Here is a 12442-nt window from a genome sequence, read left to right on the forward strand (position 1 = left end):
CAACCAAATTTACTGCTAATGGGATCCCTAAGGTGTGACATATTGTCAAATGTGACAGTCTGCTGACTCCAAATCCTGCTGAGATAAAATGGGTGTTTTTATCACTGGTCTGATGATGGGGGAGGGTGAGGTTTGGATGGAATTAACTTCCTGTAAATGTCTTGTATATACTGTGGTGTTTATTGAACTTCACAACTTGCATAATCATGGAAGAAAAATATCTTTTCATGCATTTATATGTCATTGACTTCTCACACAACACATGGTTTTATTTTGTTTTGGGTATTCTAGTGCTTTTTATACACTGATAATTTGAATAGAATATACTCTAACCCCTCCCACCCTCAGGGCTTTTATAAGTTAATAACTTTTATGAATTAACTATCCACTGCCATATTTTCATCATGAGTGCGCCATTATTTTGGTCTGGAGGGCAAGATTCTGTCAGGCCTTTCTGCCAGTGATGATATAATGTGGCTATTAGCAGTCATTCACTAATACTCCAGGGGTGACAGTCTTACCATAAAAGCAATACAAATTAGAAGGGGCAGGGTTTGACTGCACTTGAAACGGTTGTCACTTAGGGCAGTAATTGGAATACTACAAGTGGTCTCTACCTGTGAAGGAGAAACATCAGCCAGGATTCATACTTCTGATCCTTATCCAGAAACTTCCATTGGAAAGTATAGATGATGAGGTCAGCATGGATTATGCTTGATCATGATGTTCCTTGTAGTGAGGTAGCCCATTGATTTTTAAAATTCTTTCACAGGACATGGGCGTTGCTGGCTAGGCTAATGTTTTTATTGCCCATCCCAGACACTTGCTGTCTGAATTCTTGTATGGCTCAGGCAAAATACTCGATGACTACAATCTCCAGTAGGCTATTGAGCCAGTACCTTCAGAACAAAAAGGGAGAAAATTGAGAAAAAAAAACTCCTTAGTTTGTTGGTAAATGTAATGATGGTTAACATTATTACGGGTGATTAAACTTGTTTTCTCAATAGAATACATTTGTTGGAAAAGTTTTGAAATTCTACCTGAATCCTGTCTTTTCCTATTTATATTGCAGCCCTTGAATTGAAATGACTACCTTGTGCTGACATTGAGCAAGTAATGTTCTATTGAACTGATCAGAATACAGTCCTCTTGGGTATGTGTTATATATTGTGTGATATTGCTGTGCTCTGCCCCCAGCAGCTATTTTCTCTCTCCCCTGCTGTAATTGTGTACAGTGGTAGAAGCACATGTACTTGTTGTCCACTATTGATGGCACTTCTTTGGGATCAATGATGTGAGCTAGTCCAGCATTTTCCTTATCCTTTATCCAGTACTTCAAGACAAATATCAAGTATATCGAGATATAAACAAATGGTATATTAGTTAATTGGGGAAGACTGCAGAAATCTGAGGTTCAGAGGCACCTGGGTATCCTGGTATATGAATCACAAAAAGTCAGTATGCAGGTACAGCAAGTGATTAGGAAGGCAAATGAAATGCTTTTGTTTATTGCAAGGGGAATGGAGTATAAATGTAGGGATGTTTTGCTGCAGTTGTACAGGACATTGGTGAGACTACATCTGGAGTACTATGTACAGTTTGGTCTTATTTGAGAAATGATATAAATGAGTTAGAAGCAGTTCAGAGAATGTTCGCTCCACTGATTCCTGAGATGAGGGGTTATCCTATAAGGAAAAGTTGGACAGGTTGGGGCTGAATCTATTAGAGTTTAGAAGAATGAGAGGTGATCTTATTGAAACATATAAGATCCTGAGGGAACTTGACAGGGTGGATGCTGAAAGGATGTTTCCCCTTGTGGGAGAGTCTAGAACTAGACGACACAGCTTAAAAATAAGGGGTCTCCCATTTAAGATGGAGATGAGAAGAAATTTGTTCTCTCAGAGGGTCGTGAATCTTTGGAACTCTCTTCCCCGGATAGTGGTGGAGGCAGGATCATTGAATAATTTTAAGGCTGAGTTGATAGATTCTTGATTGACAAGGGAGTCAATAGGTACAGAGGATAGAAATGAAAGTGGAGTTGAGGCCACAATCAGATCAGCCATGATCTTATTGAACGGTGGAGAAGGCTGAATGTCCTACTCCTGCTCCAAATTCATATGTTCATATGTATGTTCGTATCTGAGATATCTGCATTCCTCTGGCCTCTTGTACATTCCCAATTATAATTGCTCCATCATTCATGGCTGTGCCGTCAGTTGCCTAGGCTCAAGCCCCAGAATTCCCTCCCTACACCTCTCTGCCGCCATACCTTGCTTTTCTCTTTTAAGACACTTCTTAAAACCTACTTTTTTGACCAAGCTTTTGGTTATCTGACCTAATATCTCCTTATGTGGCTCGATGCCATACTTTGTTTTATAATACTCCTGTGAAGCTCCTTGTGATGTTTCATTATTTTAAAGTTGCTATATAAATATAAGTTGTTGTTGTGTACTTTTATAAGGCAGACCTCTTTCATTCACTTCTTTTTGAGGGTTAAAGTGCCCCAGTTTCTCCAATCTTCTCTCATAACTCAATTCTTTGACATTTGGAATCAGCCTTGCGATTCTGAAAAAAAAACAAAAAGTGCTGGAAGAACTCAGCAGGTCTGGCAGCATCTGTGGAGAGAGAAACAGAATTAACGTTTAGAATCCAATGAAGAAGAGTCACATTGGAGTCTAAACGTTAACTTTGTTCCTTTCTCTACAGATGGTGCCAGACATGCTGAGTTCTTCCAGTACTTCTGTTTTTATTTCTGATCTCCAGCACCTGCAATATTTTGCTTTTATTTTAGCCTTGTGGTTCTGCTCTGCAATACCTCCAGGACTGGAATATTTTGCTTATATCTTTGTATCTGAAACTGAACAGGGTACTGAAAGTGAAGTATTACCTAGTTACCATTCAATGAATTCTGCTGCTGTAAGCATATGTGAATGCTGGATGAGGTGAAGCTCAACTGTTGTACTGACCTGAGTCAAATGCCTTGCCTACTGTCCAGGCTTGATCATGAAGAAATTAATGAGACTAAAAACCAACATATCTCCTGAACCTGGTAGCCGACACCCTAGGGATTCAGAAGACTGCAGAAAAAGTGGATGCATCGGTTTTCAGAATTCCCTAGATTCTAGAACGGGTTTCTGTGGTTTGGAAGATAGCAAATATAATCCCTCTGTTTGAGAAATGAGGAAGAGCGAATACAGGGAACTATAGGTCAGTTAGCCTGCAGTAGCAGGGAGAATGTTAGAATCTATTATTAATGATGTGGTACAGCACACTTAGAAAATGACAATGTGATTAGGAAGAGTCAGCATGGTTTTATGAAAGGGAAGTTGTGCTTGACAAATCTCTCCAGAATGGATAAGGGGGAACCACTGGATAGTTAAATTTTTGAAGGTATTTGATAAAGTGCCATGCAAGAGGCTGTTACACAAGATTAGGGCTCATGGGATTATGAGTAATATATTAGCATGGATTGAGGATTTGTTGTTTAACAGAAATAAGAGATAGAAATGAAAAGGTCAATTTCAGAATGCCAGGGTATAACTCGTGCCATGTCACAGGGTTCATTCAGTGCTTGGACCTCAGCTATTTACCATCTATATTATTGACTTAGGTGAGAGGACTGAGTGTAATGTATCTGTTTGCTGATGGGACAAAGTGAGGTAGGAATGTAAACTGTGAGGAGGACAGAAAGAGACTGGAAAGGAATATAGACCAGTGAAGTGATTGAGCAAGGTAGTGAATGGGGTACAATGTAGGGAAGTGTGAAATTGTCCACTTTAATAGGAAGAATGGAAAAGCACATTTTTTTTTAACTGGTGAGAGATTGCAAAATGTTGGAATTCAGAGGGAGTTGGGAGTCCTTGCACACAAATCACAGAAACTATACGTGCAGATACAGCAAGTAATTAGGAAGGCAAATGGCATGTTAGCCTTTATTGCAAGGGGGTTAGAATATAAGAATAGAGGACTCATGCTGCAATTTTGTAAGGCTTTGATGCGAGCACACCTGGACTATTATATACTGTTATATCCTTTCTTAGGTAAGGAGGCCATACTTGCCTTAAAGGGAGTGCAATGAAAGTCCACTAGATTGATTCCTAGGATGAGAGGGCTGTCCTATAAGGAGAGATAGAGTAGAATGACCCCATGGGGTTTAGAAGAATGAGAGGGTAATCTCATTGAAACATATAAGATTCTTAAAAGGCTTAACAAGGCAAATGTTGAGCAGCTACTTCCCTGCTTAGAGAGTCTAGAACTAGGGGTCATTGAGTTAGGAGAAGGGTTTGACCATTTCGGACTGAGATGAGGAGATATTTCGTCACTCGGAGGATTCTGAACTTTTGGAATTCTTTACCCTGGAGGGCTGTGGAAGCTCATTCGATGAGTTTTAAGACTAAAATCGCTAGGTTTTTGGGCACTAGGGGAATCAAGATATATATCAACAGGGCAGTAAAGCAGAGGTAATGTAAGTTCAACTATGATCTTACTAAGTGGCACAGGCTTGATGGGCCATATACCCTACTCCTGCTCCTATTTCTAATGTTCTTATGAAGCAAAAATAATTGAGTCAGAGAGACAGCAGAGGGTCCTGTCACCCATGGAATCAAACCCTTCAGCATGATTCGCAGAACTCTGATGCAGTATGGTAAAGGGAGAAAATTTTGGAGGATGTGAAGGTGGGGGGTGGTTCTCAGTTTTATTTTAAAGCAGCTGAGTTCTGAGGAATTTACTTGTAAGTGAGAAGCTAGTGGAGTAAAGATTTTTATTGTCCAGTTCAGTACAGAGCCAACATGTCTGCTACTGTCAGCAACAATACCCTCACACATTCAGTATTATAAGAAGGACATTCAGTTCACACAAAAGCTTCAAAGCTTTGTTTTGTGTAAACTAGTCATTCATTCTTTTTCTATGGTTTGAATTCAAGTTCCATTTTGGGCGAACTTTAGCTGTGTGTTGGAGGAAAGGGGAAGCTGAAGATAAAGAGGAATTACATAAAATCTACAGTTCATTCAGACCAACTAATCTATCCTGGTGTTGGTTGCTTCAAAATGTCAGAATTGAAGAATGATTGAAGTGATACCAAGCCCTGTTGTTCTCATTTTCTCCCTTCCTCCAGGTATCTCCTGCTTTTATGGCTCCTCTCCTTAAACTGCTGACTTTCTGGGACAGGGATGCTGGCAAGTCTGATGTCTCTCACACAGTCACCATACGTTATCTGTGTGCTCTAGTGTTGTTGTGCTATTTGATAAGGAGGGTTGTGCCTAATCCTGCTCTAACCTGACATCCATGCAGGGACACCTTCCAGTTGGAATCACTGGATAACAATCAGTTAGCTGTTTCTCTCCCTCCCTGAACCTGGAAAGCAATTGCTGGTTGTCATGCTTTCTGCTACCTGGGCTATGATTGGCTGGTTGAGCATAGTTTGGAGATAGATTTCTGGCACCTGTGCCTTCAGCTGTCTTGTCTCTCACTTCTGGAATTTCATCCCTCAACCTCTCCATCTCTCACCCTTCCTTTAAGACATGCCATAAAACATACCTTTTGAACAAGCTTTTGGTTGGCTGCCTAATAGTAAAAAAAATACTTTTATAGAGCTTTTCACTACCACCAGAAGGCTCAAAAGGTTTTACAGCCAATTAAGTACTTTTCAAAGTGTGGTCATTGCTGTAATGTTGGAAATGTGGCAGCTAATATGCATACATCAAACTCCCACAAACAGCTATATGAAAATCTGTTTTTGATATTGGCCAGAACACCAGGGATAATTTCCCTGTTTTTCTTCAAAATAGTGCCATGCAATGTTTTATATCCACCCAAGCAGGCAGGTGGGGTGTCCATTTAACATCTCAACTGAAAGATGATTCCACCAACAATGCAATGTTCCCTCAGTATTGCACTGGAACGTCAGCCATGATTTTTATACTCAAACCCTGGAGTGGGAACTGAAACAGGAACATTGTGACTCAGAGACGAGAGTGCTAAGGCTGTCAATTAATGTCTTCTTATTTGACTTGGTGTTGATTTTTGCCAGATTACACTCCTACGAGGTGATTTAGGAAGTTTTACAATGTTCAAGGGGCTATATAAATACAAGTTGTTAAATCTGAGTCTGCCATTCTGTATCATTAAGTACTACACCAGACAGTGCATTTATCAACTAAGCCACAAGAGCGCTTCAGTTTTTGTAAACTCAAAAAGGTCATTTCATCTAAGAAATATGAGATATTGTATGTAATGTTCTGGAGCCCAAAGTGAACAAAATTGTTACCACCCTTGAGACTGCTTTGTTACGTTAATCCCCTCTGTTTACTGAGGCATTCACAATGCAGGACTTCATTAGGCTCCTTAAACCAGCTGTTCTGCATAATCTATGGTGACAGTGAATGGCTGGGTCAATTTTTACTCTAATGACAGCTTTCGGAAAACTTTATCAGAATTAAGAGGCCTTTTAGCTGGTGTCTTATGTTGGCTCCTTATTAGGAGATAAAGATTGATATATTAGTTTATTAGTGAGTATGGGGTGTTTTTGTGTTTATCAAGGAGAGGCTGGATATACAGTGGGCCACTGGGATTTTTTTTAAGCATTTAGTGTTTGTGGTTTAGTTCACAGGAGACTGATGTCCACACATCAATTCCTTGCTTCTGCATCTGCTACTAAGGAGGCAGCTAAAAACAGTGCATGCTATTTTTGTTAGATCTGGTTTCCCCGTTAAGGAACCACATATAATTATCATATTTTCCACAATTGTAGAAAGGAATAGCTTTCTTGGTGGCCTCTCCCAAACCACTCAGTAAAACTAACCTTTTTAAAAACATGGGCCGATATGCAAAGCTACATTAACTTCCCTGTCCCCTGCCATTTTGACTCTTGTTTTATATAGCCATTATGGATGGGCCTTAAATAATGTATGTTCGTTCAGCGGTTCCAGCACATCAAAAGGTGCTTTTATACGGTGAGTGAAGGTTGGAGGGAGATTACCCTCTACTGTGCATTCCATTACGTGAAATAAATTCTGTTTTCTTATCCTGGTGACATTATAGATCCATTTGGGGTGTACAATTTTGCCTTGGATTGAGGGAAATGATTTTAGTAAACTGGATAGGTGAGGTAAAATACACATGATCGCAGCCACAGGAGATGTGATTTGTGACTTTGATTAGGGCTGTTTCAGTGCTGTGACAGTGGCAAATGCCTGTTTAGAGAGATTCAAACATGGGGTTGTGAACAAGATTTGGGAGTCAACCACATGCCCAAGCAAAGTTGGGTGATAGTTTGCAAGGACAGCTATGTTGAGAGTAAAGTTTTAGGGGAGAGTGACAGTATGTGAGAAGAGGGAGTCAGTTATAGTGTCAGCTATCATGGGGGCCAAGAATTAAAGTTGGATAGTCAGCAGTTTGATAGAAATGGGGGTCAAGGCAGCAGGAGGTGGGTCTTAGAAAAGATGATCTTGGAGAGGGAATGAAGGCAGATAGGAGCCCAAGAACAAAGGATTAGGTCTGAGGCAGGGAGGAGCTTGGAGGAGATTTGCCTTGATGGACAATGGGCAGGGAAGAAATAGTAGAAAGGATGATCTCAGTCTTGGTTACAAAGGTCATGAGCTTGTTGGAACTGATATGGCAAGGAAGAGGGATCTAAGGAAAAGGTTGGTAGTGGAGAAAAGAAACCAGGGGCTATCTTTGGTTTTAAGGGTGGTTCAGGAACAGTAGGTGGATTTGGCATAGGAGGATGAGACCCAGTCCATCTGGGTGATGGATGGCTAAATCAGTTCTGCACCAAATATGCTCAAGTTCACATTAGCTAGACTTGAGCAAGTGAAAATAAGGACTCTGTTAGGCGAATGGCAAGAATGGGAGACAGTTAGATTTTTACCGTGTGCAAATGGCATTAAGGGTAGTGTGAAAGGGTGGTGAGCAGATGGATAACTGCAGAAGTATTATGGTGACTGGAAGGCCAAAAGCATTTTAGAGTTTGAAAGTGCAGTTGTAAGTTGTTTCAAGCACCAGGAGCAGGAAGAAGTGGATATGGAAGCGGGTGGTGAGTGACACAAAGAAATGGTCTGAGATGGCTGTCAATGATTGAGATCATGGGGGTAGGAAGACCAAGTGAGATGTCAAGTTCATGGGCATGAGTATAAATATGGGTAGGAGAATTTATGTGGAAGGACAGGGCTAGGGGAAATAGGAGGGCAGTAAAATCAGAGGATACAGAGCATAATGTATTGAGGTGGAAATTTAATCAGGAGCCATTCAGCACATAGGCTGAGAGAGATAAAGTAACAGGATATCTGAGCAAAATTGAAGATCTGTTGGGGAGTAGAGAATAATGATTTAAAGAAGAGGCAGGAGGAGTGAAACAAGGCATACTCGAAGAAGGTAAAGCTTCTTTAGGGGTAGAGAGACCGCAGTGTGATTTGATGATCAAATCACTCTACAGAGTGATTTGGATACATCAGATGGTGGAAAGTATAGCTACATGGGGAGGTTTCAGTCAGAGGCAAGGTAAGTTTCAGTCACACCGTAATTTCAATGCTAACATCCATAATTGCCCATGGATAAAAAGGGCCTTGTTCTGAGGTGAGTGGACTTTCTGGCAGTAAATGCGGTGGGGGTGAATGATGATTGTTGATCTACCAGCAGCTGTCTGAAGAGGCAGTTGTGGGTGGGATGAATTGGGCAGAAAAATGATTGTCAAGATTACCCACCAGCAGGTATGTTGGCTGGATGGCTGGCAAAAGAGGAGGGTGGAGTTACTGCCTTTTAGGAGACAATGACAAGTCTCAATGGACCCTTTGGAGAATAATGAGAGAGGCACAGAGGGTATCTGTGGGGTGATCCAAAGGGGAGTTCAGGGGAGCTTAGGATCGTGGTAGGAGAGTATAGAAATACAGCAAGATGATAGAAAGTGTCGTCGACAGTGCTATCAAGCGGCACTTACAGCAATAACCTGCTCAGTGACACTCAGTTTGGGTTCTGCCAGGGTCACTCAACTCCTGACCTCATTATAGCCTTAGTCCGAAGATGAACAAAAAAGCTGAATTCAAGAGGTGAGGTGAGAGTGACTTCCCTTGACATCAAGGTATCATTTGACTGACGATGGCATCAAGGAGCCCTAGCAAGATTGGAGTCAATAGGAATCGAGGAAAACTCTCCACTGGTTGGAGTCATACCTAGCACAAAGGAAGATGGTTAGTCCCGGGATATCGCTGCAGCAAATCCTGAGGATAATATCCTAGGCCCAAACATCTTCAGCTGTTTCATCAGTGACCTTCCCTTCATCATAAGGTCAGAAATGGGGATGTTCGCGGATGATTGCACAATGTTCAGCACCATTCACGACTCCTCAGATACTGAAGCAGTCTGTGTCCTTATGAAGCAAAATCTGGACAATATTCAGGCTTGGGCTAATAACATTCACGCTACATAAGTGCCAGGCAATCTCCAATAAGACATAGTCCAACCATCTCCCTTGACATTCAATGGCATTACCATTGCTGAATCCCCCACTACCAACATCCTGGGGGTTACTATTGACTAGAAACTGAACTGGACCAGCCATATAAATACTGTGGCTACAAAAGCAAGTCAGAGGCTGGGAATTCTGCAGCGAGTAGCTCACCTCCTGACTCCCCAAAGCCTGTCCACCATCTACAAGGCACATGTCAGGAGTGTGATGGAATACGCTCCATTTAGCTGGATGTGCATCTCCAACAACACTCAAGAAGCTCAACACCATCTAGTACAAAGTAGACCGCTTGATTAGCACCCCATCCACTAGCTTCAACATTCAGTCTCTCCACCACCATGGCAGCAGTGTGCACCATCTACAAGATTCACTGCAGCAATTCACCAAGGCTCCTTTGACAGCACCTTCCAAACCTGTAACCTCTACCACCCAGAAGATCAAGGGCAGCAGATGCATGGGAATACCATCACCTGCAAGTTCCCCTCCAAGTCACACGCCATCCTGACTTGGAACTATATCGCCATTCCTTCATTGTTGCTGGGTCAAAATCCTGGAATTCTCTTCCTACCAGCACTGTGGATGTACCTACACCCCATGGAATGCAGCATTTCAAGAAGTCAGTGCACCACCACCTTCTCGAGGGCAATTAGAGATGGGCAATATATGTTGGCCAGCAACACCCACATCCCATGAATGAATATATATGGATAAAAAAAAACCTACAGCATGAAAAGAAACCATTTGGTTTGTCATGGCTCCGGCACATCTCAGAAAGAGCTGTCCAATGAAATCCCATGCTTCGGCCTTTTCCCCCGTAAACCTGCAAATTAGACCTCTTCAAATGCCTGTCCAGTTGCCTTTTAAAAATTCCTACGGAATCTGATTCTACCACGTTTTCAGGTAGTGCATTCCAAATCTTAACTTCCTGTGTGAAGAAGTTTCTCATTTCCTCTCCAGTTCTTTTACCAATTATTTTTGCTTTGAATACCTCTATTACCTTCTCTGCTGTAAAGAAAACAATCCCAGCTTAGCATCATAGAACAGAGCAGCACAGAAAGTGGCTATTCAGTGTATCGAGCCTGCTCTGGCTCTTTGGAAGAGCAATCCAGTCACTCTCGCTTCCCTGCTCTTTCTTTATATCCTTGCAATTTTTTTAACCCTCAAGTATTTATCCAATTCATTTTTTGAGGGCTGTTATCAGGCAGTTCATTCCAGATCACTTCTCCGATCTCTCCACATAACTGAACTCCCTCATTCTTGGTATCATCCTGGTAAACCTCCTCTGTACACTCTCCAAGGCCTTGACATCCTCCTTAAACTGTGGCACCCAGATTTGTGCACAATACACTAGCTGAGGCCTAACCAGAGATTTGTAAAGATTTAACATAATTTCTTTTTTTTTATTCAATGTCCCAACAAAACCAAATATTCCAGATGCTCCCTCAATCACCTTCTCTATTCATGGTTGAATAGCATGATATAAATTATATGATATAAAGAGGCGATACTTTTCTCCAAGAATAATGGATCCATGGAACAGGTTACTAGGTGGGATGGAAATCCCCTCATACAAAAGGTAGACACTGTAACATTAATCAGGACCAGAGTGGTGTCCTGGACTAGCTTTGAATGCCTAAGAAATTTTCCAGATTTCAACCCCCTTTCCCCCCGCCCCCATCATCCCATCTAACTTTTCAGCCGTTCCCAAGAGATTACCTGGTTTTCGGCTAGTCTGTGAGCGTGTATATGGTGAAGCACACAGTTTTACCAACAGGCTGGAATGCTGGATGGAGCTTTTCCTGTCCATCCCTCCTTATTACTGCTACCTCCTCCAGCCCTACAATCCTCCAATATCCTAGCTGTACAAATTCTGGCCTCTGGCAGGTTATTGATTTTTATCATTCCGACAGCTGTGCCTCCTAAGTGCTGGAATTCTCTCGCTAAACCTCTCTAGCTCTAGACCTTTATCCTAATTATCTCCTTAAAGCCTATCACTTTGACCAAGCTTTTGGCCACCCATCCTAATGTATCTTTACGTGGATCGGTGTCAAATTTGGTTTGAATATATTCAAATTGTGAATCATTTTGGGACATTTTACTATGTTTAAGACACTACATAAATGTAAGTTGTTGCTATTGTTATTTTTTGTTCACATGGCACCTGCGTGAGGTACCAGACAATATTGGAAGCCATCGAAATACACCCCAGTATAGGTTAATGCCTTCAGGAAAGGTAGAGATCAACACTGACAGAACTGAAAAGAAAACTCCTATGTCAGTGGAGTTGATAAACTTCAGGCCTCACGTATACAAAGCCATATAATGAATTCATGGAAAAACAGTAGGACATTGAGGTTTCAAATTGTTTTTAGTAGGTGCCCTCTTTGTACTAGAATGGGTGGGACAGAGCCTAATGGCTGGCTGTTGAGTTGCTGAAGCAGGTGAGCATTGTGTTGCTAATTGGATATTTTAACTAAATATCTACTCAATAGTATGGATGATGTCTTTAATGGAAAAGCTCAAGGGAAAAGGATAGCAGTCAGAGCTGTAAATAAGCACTTTTATCTCTGGTATTATCTTGATTAAGTGTATTGTTCAGTTGTGTCTCATACAAAAGACTGAATATTTTGAACTGACCTAGTTAGCAGCTTCATAGCAAACAAAAAAGAATTTAGAAAAACATGACTTTTTATTTTCTGTGCGGCTTCAGAATTTATTTTTGAGATGAGTGTCAAGGGTGCAGTTAACATAAATTATGGTTTTATTTTGTCTATGTGAAGATGATTTTTTTGCTGTCTTTCTTCAGTGAGATCATTCTTTGTTTTTTCCCTTCCCCCATTTTAAATTGTTGCAGGTCTTTGGCGCTCTAATTAGTGAGTAGTTGAGTTAAACTTATTTTCTTCACAATGGTGATCAGATTAGATTAAGCTCAAGCACATTTAATTTAAATTGAATCCAGTCTGCCAACTGAATTATCTG

The 12442-nt window shown here is 41.2% G+C and overlaps 1 protein-coding gene and 1 long non-coding RNA gene across 4 annotated transcripts in view; one reads left to right on the forward strand and one right to left on the reverse strand.

Moving 5' to 3' along the window:
- The window catches only part of LOC144689820 (forkhead box protein N2-like), a 67754-nt gene that overhangs the window by 2777 nt on the left and 52535 nt on the right, over positions 1 to 12442 (forward strand). For both annotated transcript variants that reach the window (XM_078557226.1, XM_078557225.1), the window contains exon 2: positions 1073 to 1153. The gene's annotated coding sequence lies outside the window, so the exon portion shown is untranslated. The remainder of the gene's footprint in view (positions 1 to 1072; positions 1154 to 12442) is intronic.
- Positions 1 to 12442, reverse strand: part of LOC144689822 (uncharacterized) — a 102940-nt gene that overhangs the window by 1113 nt on the left and 89385 nt on the right. For both annotated transcript variants that reach the window (XR_013578719.1, XR_013578718.1), the window contains one exon: positions 618 to 899. This is a non-coding gene — a long non-coding RNA (uncharacterized LOC144689822). The remainder of the gene's footprint in view (positions 1 to 617; positions 900 to 12442) is intronic.

This window comes from Cetorhinus maximus, chromosome 14, assembly GCF_964194155.1.
Source record: "Cetorhinus maximus chromosome 14, sCetMax3.hap1.1, whole genome shotgun sequence".
NCBI lineage: Eukaryota > Metazoa > Chordata > Chondrichthyes > Lamniformes > Cetorhinidae > Cetorhinus > Cetorhinus maximus.